Source organism: Canis lupus, chromosome 7 (assembly GCF_011100685.1).
Source record: "Canis lupus familiaris isolate Mischka breed German Shepherd chromosome 7, alternate assembly UU_Cfam_GSD_1.0, whole genome shotgun sequence".
In the NCBI taxonomy this organism is placed as follows: Eukaryota; Metazoa; Chordata; class Mammalia; order Carnivora; family Canidae; genus Canis; species Canis lupus.
The window spans coordinates 12679315-12692611 of record NC_049228.1 but is presented as its reverse complement, the minus strand read 5'-3'; the positions used below and the strand labels follow the sequence as shown (position 1 = coordinate 12692611).

Genomic DNA, 13297 nt, shown 5'->3' with positions numbered 1-13297 from the left:
GTGGTGGTCCAAATGAGAAAGAGTAATTGTCTGGACCAAGATAGCAGAGTAGTGATAAAGAGAAGTAAAAAGAGTCACACACAGTAAGACTCAGAGGAAGAATTATCAGGATATACTGATAGCTTGGCCATGAAAGAAAGAAAGAAGGAAAGAAATCAAGAAGGGGTATAAGATTTCTGGCTTGAACAACAATAGTAAGACAGATGGACTTAACATTTATTAAGAGGACAGGGAGAGGAAAGAAATCAAGAGTTTGGTATAAAATGTGTTGAAATCAAAGCTTCTATAAACCAACCACATGAAGAGATCAAGTAGGTAGTTTAAAATATGAGCCAGAAGCTCAAAGGAAAAGTCTAGGCTAAACATAGATGTGAGAATCAGCAAAAAATAGATAGCATTTAAAGGCATGAGTATCAATAAGATCATATATGGAGAAAGTATGCAAAGATGGAAGAGGACCCAGGCAAGAAATAGAAATATTAGGAAAGAAAAAAGGTGTCAGAAAAGTGAGTGAGAGGGAGCAGTTGGTAAAGTAGGAGGAAAAGCAAGATAGTGGCATGTCTTGGAAGCCATAAGAGAAGTATTTCAGAAAAGAAAGAGAGCTCTTTACAAGAGCTCTTAGGAGATAAAGCAAGAGCAGAATACAGATATATCTACTATATTTGATATTTTTTCTAGCAACTTACTGATATTAGTCTTATCATTTTATCATAATTAGACTGTAAAGGCCTTGAGGGCACAGATAATGTCTACTACTATTTCTGTATCATCCATATGTTTAGCAGAGGGTTAACTCAGTAAATTCTTAGCGTCAGAGAATCACAGCAATGAGAGAAGTCTTCGGAGTTACCCAATCCAATCTCTTCAACAAATAGGGAAACCCAAACCAAGAGTAGTTAAATAATTTACCTATAGTCACCCTGCTAATTATTGTCTCCTAACAAGGAGATCTGCAATTAAATCCATACCCAATCAATTCCTAATATAATTTTTTTACTTCATTATACAATAGATTTATTTTAATTTTCAAACACAAACATGGAAGGGAGAGAAAGTAGTTTTCTTCTTTCTTATGGGCAAACTCAGCTTCCTATACTGAGCCAGTTTTAAGTCTAAATTAGAAAGAATATATAGAGAGAAGTGAAGTGTTGACAGTGACGTGTCTATTGAATCTATATAGATATAACTAAATGTCTTTCCATATTACAAAATGTGGATCACTCAATGACAATGATTGAGGAGAAAAATAAAAGGGAGAGAGAGAAACATAGTCTTTGTTTCAATCAGAATGTCTAGTAAATTAAACTACTTCCTTACCTATTTGACCACTTCCTACTCAACCTAACCCAGTTCAAAACCCATTGAAAATTGAAGACTTTAGGGAGAGAATTTACATCTTCCCTGTATGTGGTCTCACACCTCGCTGCTACCAGTGGTCAGAGATAGAAGAAATGGTTGACAAGATAATTCAAGACCATTGTGAAACACATATCTCACTAATAGTATGATATCGGCTCCTTATAGAAAATAGTATGTCATTGTGTTTTGCTGGTATTTTAATTCACTGATCTGAAATGATAAGCTATTTGAAAGCAAATACAGTATTTCATATAATCTTAATTTCTAGCAGCTCCTAACCTTCCATCATGTAATCCAGTGCTATTTTCCCTCTAGATAGTAAATCAAATGGACAATTCATTGTAAATATTAAATAAATCCTTAATGAATCACATAATAAAATCTTACATGGTTTCCTAGTGAAGTCTCTGCACAAGCACAAGAAGTTAATGCCTTTTTCTGATTGTCTTTTACCCAAAGTGTTCATATTCATGAGAAATTATTAAAAATGTGTTCCATGATTTTATATAGTGTTATTTGGACTAGAAAATGTACTATAAAATCTATATTAGTTCTAAAATTTTTTATTAGTTAGAAACTAAATAACTTAAAACACTAAAATATGCCATTCTCTGCTGCTAGAGACACAAAGAGACAGATGGTTCAGGAGAAAAAATTTTGGGAGGGGGAGAAATTATTATGACCCCTGTAGTTAGACACATTTTAAAATTATGTAAACAGAACCACACAAAGCAATTAATAAAAGTGGAAATTAACAATACATAAATGCAGAACATCATGATGTTGTTTTTAAGAAATTTATATTTTCATTTCTAGTTAAATTTATTCAAGTTCTATCTGTAAATACATCTTAAACAATCTTTCACTAGTTATTTCTTGAAAGACTTCTACTTTGAGAAAGACAGCTAACTCATAATTTTGATAGCTTTTCCAGTTGATTTTTGTCATCTCCAGAGAGTTCAAGAGACTTCACAGAATTGTATGGCACCTGTCCCTTAGCCATGAAAGACAAACTTACCAAAATAATATCTCAAAGAAGGAGCACCACAAAGATAACAAAGGATAACAAAACAAAAAATATGAAGCACAATTTGCCCAGGCGATACTAATACACATTGCCAACTGTAATCCTTAGTTTAAAAGAAATGTATTTAAGGAGAGTAAACTCTTTTGTAAAATGTCTCTCTGTAGGAATAGTTATTTACATACTCTGGGATTCTAAGTAGTTAAAGATGAATTGTTGCTTTCTTCTTCACTGACTCCCTAAGAGGCTGAGCTGAAAATGTTTCTTTAAATGACTCTAGACTCTAGAGTAGCTATGTATAACGATTTGACTACTATCAGCTCACCCTGGGAACAATGGTCCTTGACACCCTGGATTCTTGGTACTAGATATGTCATGTAACACAGGCTCTGGGACCTCCACTATATTAAGCCAGCTAAATCATTTGTAACAAAGGCTGGACATGCAGCAATAGTGGCTGGGCCACGACATGAAGAGAGCAGCATCTATGCTACCTTCTCTTTCATCTCATAAATCTTTAGAACACCTACATAGAGAAAAATGAATCATATTTGAATCTATTTTATCCCAAATATACCCAGGGCCCTCCAGGAAAGAACTCAATCCTTGAGCAGATGCTGGAGGACCATGTCATGAGCCTCTATGCAAGGGACTCCATAGTATATTGTAATGAAATCCACAAAACCATAATATTAAGAGAAATGAGACACTGCTAAGATGTCCTGAGATGGCTCAGGAATGCTCTAGATTAATGGTCTTGAAATTGACATTTAAATCTCTGGACAATGACAATGATGAGATTTTTTTCAGCAGTTGAATTTCTCAAAATTTCCTTCCTAGACAGAGGATGTTTTAGTGGTTACAGGTACCTGCTGTAGAGTCAAGTTGTCTGGGCTCAAATCTGGGCTCTGCTGCATTGCTCCACAATGAAGTGACTTTGGAAAAGCTTTCAATTTTTGAAAGTCTTAGTTTCTTCATCTGCAAAAATGGGACTTATTTTGTAGCTCATTAGGAGAATTAAAGAAAAAAAGATAGGTCAAGTATCTGGTACAGAGCTTACTACATTAGTAGTCATTCCAAAAAGTTATTAGAAGAGACCAAGAAAGAGCCAATAATTGCCTATGTCTAGGTCCATAAATAACTGAAGTTAAGAGCAGAGCGTCTCTCTGTTTAGTGCCTCGTATTTGTTTGATTTTCTATAGAATGGAAACTCCAGAAGTAACGTGACATGATGAATCCTTCAGTGTTCCCTAGGGCAGCCAGAATAAGGATAGTATCAGCATAATATCACATTCAGATTAGATTTAGTTACTATCAGAAGTTCATAAGAACAGATATCACAATACTTGCTGGAGCCAACTTTTTGGGTGTCATTCCATATTTATCCTTATGACCAGAAACTGCAGTGTTTAAGGTTAACTAACAAAAATAGATATTTGCTTTCAAAATTTTTTATATAACCTGTTTTTAAAAAGATGCTATTTATCTATTCATTCATTCATTCATTTATAGAGAAAGAGAGCATGTGTGAGTGGGGATAAGGAGAGAATCTCAAGCTGACTTCACACTGATCAGGGAGCCAGGTGCAGGGCTCCATCTCACAACACTGAGATCATGACCTGAGCTGAAATCAAAAGTTGGGTGCTTCACTGACTGAGGCACCGAGGTGCCCCTATAACACTTTTTAATAGCCCAAGATCTGCATTTACTTTCCATGATTTGCAGAGGTAGATATCCAAAAAGCACAGACTAAAGCTCTTCATAAAAAACAAAGCTGAAATACAATAGCAAACAGTGTAAATAATAACAGGAGTAATTTGTGTGGCTTACAGTATACATATATTCCTTATAAATTCATGATGTATAAATAAAACTACTTAAAATGTGGTAAACAGGTAGAGAATGAGTAGAAAATTCAAAAATTAATGCAGCTTGATTTGTAGAAAAGAGAACATTGCAGGTAAATAAAATAATTTTAATTTTTTTTCACAGTTGGGGCACCTGGGTGGCTCAGTGGGTTGAGCATCTGATTCTTGGTGTCAGCTGGGGTTGTGATCTCAGAGTCGTGGGATTAAGCCCTAAATCAGAGTCCACACTCAGCATGGAATCTTCTTGCCCCTCTTTCTCTGCTCCTCTCCTGTTCATGCTCTCTCTCTCTCTCTAAAATAAATGAGTAAAATCTTTAAAGAATTGTTTTCACTTTTACAATACTGTTTAAATGGTATTTTAAACTGGACACATGACCATATCTACTAAAATGCTTTTCAAAAAGTAGGTATTTGACTGTGGAAAGTTGCTAATTGTTTCTTGTCATACAAGCAAAAAATAAGTAGCTAATATCATTCTCCAAAGGATTACTCTATAATAGTTTACAAAATGCCATTTGTAACAAATTCTCAATAGCTGAAAATGCTGATTACTAGGAATCTGTAATAGTAGAAAAATGTTTGCTTATTCAATGTTGTAAAGATTCAATATAAAAGTAATATGAAACTAAGCCAGTTGGAATGTTTATTTTTTTTAAAGTTGAGTTTACCAACACACACACCCACACACCACACACACACACATTGAGAATAATCAGTTTTTAGTAATACTGAGTTATATAAGACTTTGATCTAGGAAAGTATATCTATATTAGATAGATCTTTAATTGAAACACTACAAATTATAGTCTCGTTGAGAAATTACTTTTTATGTTTTTTTAAAAGATTTTATTTATTCTTGAGAAACACAGAGAGGCAGAGATCCAGGCAGAGGGAGAAGCAGGCTCCCTGTGAGGAGTCCATTGTGGGACTTGATCCCATGACCCCAGGATCAGGACCTGAGCCAAAGGTAGGCAGTCAACCACTGAGCCACCCAGGTGCCCAGAAACTATTTCTTTCTTTTTTTTTTTTTCTTTTTTTTTTTTCTAATTTTTTTTTCTTTATGATAGTCACAGAGAGAGAGAGAGAGAGGCAGAGACACAGGCAGAGGGAGAAGCAGGCTCCATGCACCGGGAGCCCGACGTGGGATTCGATCCCGGGTCTCCAGGATCGCGCCCTGGGCCAAAGGCAGGCGCCAAACCGCTGCGCCACCCAGGGATCCCCAGAAACTATTTCTTATGTAACCTTTCTATTGAGAAAAGTTTTTCAAAAAGGGTCGAATCTTCATAAATGCATGTAAAATGTGTTTGCAAAATTACCTCACTATTACAATTTAGTGAGCTTTTTAATGTGTTCATACTTATTTATAAGAATAAAATGAAAGCATTCCAGCATTGAAAATCACCATTAAATACAACCTTTAGCCCTAACAAAGACATGTATAAAAAGATGTTCAAATGCAGATTTGAATTAACATGTTCTCACCCCCAACAATTTAGATTCCATAGCCTCAATGTCAATAGCACTATTTTAGGAATATATACAGTTCTGCTTTTATGTCAAAAAGTCGCTCTGCATCTTAACCCTGCAATGAACTTCTTTGCCCCTAAGCAGTACTATTTCAAGAAAAATGATAGGAAAATGGTTGCCCACAGAGGAATGGAGACGGTGACCCTGTCATTTGCTTAGTAAGATGTGAGTTGCTGAACATTGTCTAACAGGTGCCTGGAGTCTCTTGTGCGATTCTCAGAACAGCTACATTTGCACAAATTTTTGACTACATGAAGTAGACAGTGGAGAAAATTACAGTGGTAAGTCAAGAAACAAAAATTATTCCCTGTCTGTTACCTGATTATTTTAGGTGAAAGTGTTTCAGGGCTAGATTACTTGGAAGAACATTTTTAAATCTCCCCTTTGTTTTGTAAATTTAGTTACCGTAAGATCCCAGGCTCCTTATCATATCTTTCTACAAAAAAAGATACTTCTCAGTAAAGCACTTTGAATATTGGTATATAAGTTGTTCTCTAAGTCAGCTACATATTTAGTACCTACTTTCATCTAATAAAGGGTGCAATATATTTGCTGGGTCAACCAGAAGTTGAATAGGCAATATTTCAAAGGGAAACAATTAGGACATTACAATATTTTTTGCTTTTTGACCATCTCATATACATGATGCACAAAAACGAATAAATGCTAAGAGAAAGTCTCTAAATAACAGAAAAATTTTACCAAAGGCAACACTAAACTGTGCTTTGCTTGTTGTTCTTGTTGAAAGCATTCCTTAATGTTGATCTGTTTATTCTTTTAGAATGTTGTCGGGGGAGAAACTCAAGCTGATAAATCATGTTTTTCTTTGAATTTGTTTTTTTGAGTCCCACAGTTCGGTATTTACATAAACGGGTGCCCTGCTGCTGTGAAATCGCTCATCTATGTTTGTCTAGAAACTGTTTGCTATAAAGCTAAACCCATATGTTTTGCAAGGCTTTTTTTCCCTCTTAAAAATAAAGCTGAATGTCTCCTTTCCACGAGCATTGATGAGTATTCTAGAACTGTTTTCTATAAAGTCTCCATACAAAGGAGGATTAGGAAATTCATAATAATAACTAATCTAACATGCCTTCACAGTTAGTTTATTAGCAGGTTCTAAACCCTCAGTAACTTGGCTACAAGAAAAAAAAATACATAGCTACTATAATCAGAGTTTAGACCATAAAATTGCAAGTAGTCTTTTTTTTCCCCAAGTATCACAAATGTTTCAATTTTATTTTTCCTAGTTTGGGGAAATATGAGGCAGGCAGTTTAAAAACTAAAAATTCCTTTAAAAGCCATGATCATAAGGTTGTGAGGTTGAACCCAAACTCCTGAATTTATTTGTGATAAGTCATAGTATGTAGTCTTTTTAATCTTGCCAAAAGAAAGAAAAAAAAAATACTGCCTGCAAAAGTATTTGCAGGAGCTTTTTCAGGACATTGCTAAGAACTCCTAAATGTAATCCCAAGACAACCTTCCAATAATAAGAAACAAGTTTAGATTTCATCAGTGGGGAAAATTTAGAGATCAAATACTGTTATACTTTCTAGGCCCTTACTACTAATACTAGCTATGGGTGGGAGGCAGAAAGGCTAATGGTTTTAAGACTTTAGTTCTCTTTTCTACCTCCTCAACTCATTAAGTATTCGATTTAAAAACAAGCTGTTCCATAACTGGAAGCCTGTATCTCCCTTTCCTTTCACCCATTTTGTCCATCCTCCCTGTCCCCCATAACCATCAGTTTGTTCTCTGTATTTATAGGTCTGATAAGTCATGAGAATAAAAGGTACAACATGGGGAATATAGTCAATGGCATTGTAATAGCCTTGTATGGGGATAGATGGTAGCCACACTTGGGAGCATCGCATAATGCAAAATCCTGTGAAATTACTATGTCGTATACCTGAAACTAATGTAACATTGTGTGTCAGTGATACTCAAATAAAAAAAAAAGTAAATAAAAACAAGCAGTGTTTTCACTCTTTATTTCCCATCCCAAGTTGGGATGATGGAAAGAGTTCTCTATTTTGTCATGCTATGCTCCCTGCCTTTTCACTCCTTTTCTTTTCAAAAGAGATAAACATGTTCTTGTCATTCACAGCTGTTCTTCCAGATGTTCCTGAATCAGGACCAAAATCAGCTCATCTGTGCTTTTTAAATGTGGTCTTCTTGGGAAATCTCTGTCTTCTCTAGGTGAGATCTTTCATAACTCCAGTGCACAGCAGGACAGAGACCTTTGCTTCTAAGAACATCGCCTGCCAAGAGCAGGATAAAGCTCCCTGACCAACTCTGGCCATGGAAAAGACCGCCCCAAAATCAAGTGGCCCATCCAGGGGAGGCGAGAACAGCTAGCAGCTGGGAATTGGACAAAAGGAAACCATAGTGAAAGGCTCTATTGTAGAGGAAATACAATTGGCTGTTGAATTCAATCCGTTTATTGAGGATTCAAGGTGTGCTGTGTAACTGACATACATCATTTTATTTAAATCTTACTCGATGACAGAGTGAATTTCATCACCACTTTACAAATTAGAAAACCAAGGTTTAGGGAATGTATGAATAAAGATTCTTAGGATGACATTGCCAGAAATCCAATGCCAACTATTTTAAGTAAAAGAGAGTTTAGTTGGCTCAAATAACTGGAAAGAGGACAGTATTGCTTTCAGGCCTGGCTGAGTCCATAGGTTCAAAGGTTATCAATCATCGTATTTCTGGCACTTCATCTTTCTCAGCTGTTTCCCTCTGAGTTGGCTTTATTTTCAGATGGGCTCTTTCCATGTATTTCAAAGATGAACGTTTTTGTTCATTTCAATGAACATTTCAATGTCAGAGTTCCAAGCTGACATTTCCCTTATAGCTAGTAATTCCAACAGGGAGAAAGAGTGCCTTTTTTTTCTGACCACTCTAGGGAAAAATTCCTGGAGAAGAGTCTGATTGTTTTAGCTTGGATCATATCTTTATATCTGAACTAATTACTTGAACAGGGTGCTCTGGCCAGGCCTGGGTCATGTTGCTCACTTCTGTGGTGAGAGAATATGGTCTGACATATGAAGAATGTCCCCACAGAAGAGTTCAATGACCATTAAGAAGTGGGAAAGGAAACCATGCTTGGCAATAAACAAACAAAATCTGTAGTTAACCACATTCTTGTAAAGGGAGGTGAAAATGTTACCCAAGGCCCCAGTGCTGAGACTCTTTCTCACCTGAACTGACTCCAAATCCCATTCACTCCTACCCTAGAGAAGAAAAGGAGGAACAGGCAAACTACCTAAGGAGAGAAGACTGATGTTATTAGGTCCACCAAATGTCTCCAAAATACTTTGGAAGTAAATTAAATGGTAGAGGCAGTTCTTCATGGCATTTGAAGTAGAGATCCCTTGAAAACATGTGTCTCTGAATCATGGATTTCTAATTTAGGGTTTACCCTCATAATTATAAAAATGTTTACTATTCAATTTAACTTGTAATTAAAACTTTGTAAAGTATATTTAAAGTGTTCTTATCATTTTTAAGAGAGCATTTATATAGAATGTAATGGCTCAAAATCATGAACATAAACATTAGCTATTATAATGTACTACAATATAATTACACTCTAGGGTCTCTTGAGGTCAGTAGAACTATTTACTCATATCTTAAATTTGTTTTCCTATCAGTTTTTGTTATTCTTCTGTCACCTTCCTCATTTGTTAAGACAGTATAAAAACCAAAATAAAATTATATTTTTAGTAGGATAAAAGAACGTCATCTACCACTGCCAGCCTCCATCAATGAGCTCTACCATTATCTTGTTTGATGCTTCAAAAGTACAGCAAACGTTGAAACCAGATAAATGGTCATGTTAGAAAGGTGTAGGTATGTTTATTCAATGCTTTTAAGAACGGTCTTCTTGTAAATAGACTTCCAATAAATTTATTCCCGAAAGTGATTTTGTTGTATGGCTAAAGTATTAAGAAATAATATTTCTGGGACGCCTTGGTGGCTCAGTGGTTAAGCGCCTGCCTTCAGCTCAGGGCGTGATCCTGGAGTCCCAGGATCAAGTCCCACATCCAGCTCCCTGCATGGAGCCTGCTTCTCCCCCTGCCTATGTTTCTGCCTTTCTCTCTCTCTCTCTCTCTGTGTCTCTCATGAATAAATAAATAAAATCTTTTTGAAAATTCTAAAAAAAATTTTTCTTATTTAAGAAAAAGAAATAACATTTCTATGAAAAAAAATTAGTCAAGAACTACGTAGGCAATTCCTCAAATGTTTAAAGAAAAATAAAATATAAGCTTCTTTATGTAAAGTAAGCTTCCCCAAATACTGAGGACAAAAAGACATAAATAGAGATTAGGGTAATATGGTAGATCTGGATATCCCTCTCACTTCTAGAATATAAAGTTGGTAAAGAATCACTTTTTTTTAAAGAGATTTTATTTATTTATTCATGAGAGAGAGAGGCAGAGGTCTATTTTTTTTTAAGATTTATTTATTTGAGAGAGGGGGTGTGGGAGCAAGGGAAAGGGGCAGAAGGAGAGAGAGAGAAAGAGAGAGAAACAGACTCCCTGCTGAGTGTGGAGCCTAACATGGGGCTTGATCCGAGGACCTTGAGATCATGACCTGAGCCAAAATCAAGAGTCAGATTTTTAACCAACTGAGCCACCAGGTGTCCCTAGGATTGATCATCTTAAGCACTGACACAAAGCTAGTTTGCATGGAACTTCAAGGAAAAGCCATTTTTTTAACTGGAAAGCCAGCCTGTAAAGGATCAGTGTTAGGCAAGTTAATTCTTGCCTCTTAGCAGGTAAAGTCATAATTGTATATAATTAAAACTATCTTTGAAAAATCCCAATTTACCCAAAGCACAGTATACATGGTTTATATATAGAATTCTGCACAGTAATCTTATGCACACTAAAAGAGAGAATCACTGAGGTAAGCTAAAGAGTAAAAAAAGGAAAATCTGTCTATAGGGAAATACCCAGCACTAAAAGCATTTGACTTTTAAAACAACACTGAAATCTCTGCATGAATGAGAGCTTGGTGGAGAATTCTAGAATGTTCCTACTCATGGACAAAGCTTACTCCATTCTCTTTTAGTAGAAAATCTCTATAGCATTAATATTTATTAGCAGGTTTGTTGCTGGAAGAATTATGTCAGTTCTTAAGTTAAATGAACTTTATTCAGTGTTCACAGGTAATAATTGTTGATATAATAAAAAGTTACTGAATTATTTTGGGTTTTTTTGTTTGTTTTTTAAAGATTTTATTATTCACAAAGAAACACACAGAGAGAAGCAGAGTCATAGGCAGAGGGAGAAGCAGACTCCCTGTGGGGAGCCAAATACAGAACTCGGTTCCAGGATCCCAGGGTCATGATCTAAGCCAAAGGCAGACACTCAACCTTGAGCCACTTAAGTGCCCCTATTTTTGTTTTCATACAGCATTTAAGCTTTGCTTTGCTTTTGTTTTCTTGATCCAGAGCTATTTCAAACCAAAGGGAAAAGACATGCAAAATACTACAAAGAAAGAAGAAAAAATATTAATAAGAAATGCATATTAAAAAGTCAAATACACCATTTTTCCTGTCCTTTCACCTCATTAGAGGAAAACTACCATGTGCCAAGAAAATTCCTACCCATTGTCTGATTTAATTCTTTAAAAAAAAAAAAAGATTTTATTTATTTATTTTAGAGAGAATGAGAGAACAGGGAGAGAGATAGAAGGAGAGGGAGAGAGAATCTCAAGCCAACTCCACACTGACATGGAGCCCAACTCGGGGCTCAATCTAATGACCCTGAGATGACTTGAACTTAAATCAAGAGTTGGATGCTTAACAACGGAACCACCCAGGCGTACCTAGTCTGATTTAATTACTCAGTATTCTATGATACTTATCCTAGATGAGAAAACTCAGACTTCAAGAGATGGAATAAACTCAGGCTTATTTTACTTCATGCAGCTTGGGAATGACAATACCAAAAAAAACCAAAAAACAAAAAAACAAAAAAGACCTTCCTCTTTTGAATCTAGAGCTCTCTGTCCTTCTCTTACCTCTATACTGTACCTTTAAAAAAAATCTGATGTTTAGACATCAAATTAAACCTTAAATACAGCATAGACATTCACTTGCCTCTTCATATACCTTGCTAAAAATAGGCATGAAATCAGCCTATTAAATATTTATCTAATGATTCTATCTATGCATGCCAAAATATTAGCATCACCTGGTTCTGGATGTTATTAGAAATATTGTGGCATTACATAGTTCTAGATATTATTGGAAATACCAGTTTGCAATTCATCTGACTGGAGTAACTCATATACTTTGGAAGTGACAATTACTTCAATCTAACTCAGATATTTACCCAGCCAAGTGTTTGCACTTTTGGCTTTCCTTCTTAATCCTGGAAATAAGTTTCCCTCTTAAGCCCTGGAAAAAAGTTTAACTGTGCATCATTATGACAGCTTAAAGATATTTTATTAATTTCAATTATTATTTAGATAATCACATAATATGATTACAAAGGATGACATTTTAAGGTAAGAAATTGTAATGTAATATTTATCAATTAACAATTTACTTAATATGGAATATTCCAAAAAATATTAATTTAAGATTATTTATTGAACCCCTTTTACTTTTCAGATACTTCTCAGCGCTGAAGATGCAGCACTAAACAAAGCAGACAGGATCCCTGGCTTTAGGACTCACCTCCTTAGAAGCTGGAGATAAACAATAAGCAAGTGAACAAAATAATAAATAATTAATATGGATTACAGATTGTAATGTATGCACCAAAGGAAACAAAAGGGAGATGTGGGAAGTAATGTGGATGATGGGACAGGGGAGCCTTCTTTAGTAGAGAAGTCAATGAAGATTTCCCAGGGGAGATAGTTGATCTCATACCTGAAGGTGAGATAGAGCTCATTGTGCAAAGAGCAGGGATCAAGTTTTTTCAAATACAGAACATGGAAAATTCCTAAGACAGGAAAGAATGTGGCTGTTGGAGCAACAGAAAGTCATTCTGTGAAGCAATGGAGTAGGATGAGAATGAGGGGTGGGCAGGGGCCAGACTGCACGGGGACTTGTGGGTCACAGTAGGAGTTTGGACGTAATTCCAAGACCAATGGGAAACCTCTGAAGGTAGACTCAGTAGGGGAAGGATAGAGTTTGATTTGTGTTTAGCATGCCCTGGTGGTGAGCAACGCTCCCTTCGTGCTAAACACTGTGCTAAGACCTCTCCTTCTTATCCTAGTAAGTGGTCTCATCACTATCATGATAGGAGAAAACAGAGCCACAAAAAATTACTCAGCATCACTTAGCTGATGGATTTGAAACTCCTACATCTGACTCCCAAAACCAGCTACTGAACCACCAGGCCTAGCTCTGATAACTACCAAATGGTCTCATTAATGACACATTTTCTGTTGCCGATATTTTCAGCATTTGCTTTTTCCGTTTTTGGAGACTGACTGGGATCCAAACTCAAGTTAATAACCTGTTGAGAGCTAATGGCAGTAATAGTTTAAAACT

General features: G+C 35.9%; 1 long non-coding RNA gene across 1 annotated transcript; it reads left to right on the top strand.

Annotated features, from left to right (window-relative positions):
* The first annotated feature begins 5439 nt into the window (after positions 1–5439).
* Positions 5440–12505, top strand: LOC119872661. Its single transcript, XR_005361613.1, has 3 exons — positions 5440–7974; positions 9511–9636; positions 12410–12505. It is a non-coding gene; the product is annotated as an uncharacterized LOC119872661 (long non-coding RNA).
* Positions 12506–13297: the final 792 nt, after the last annotated feature.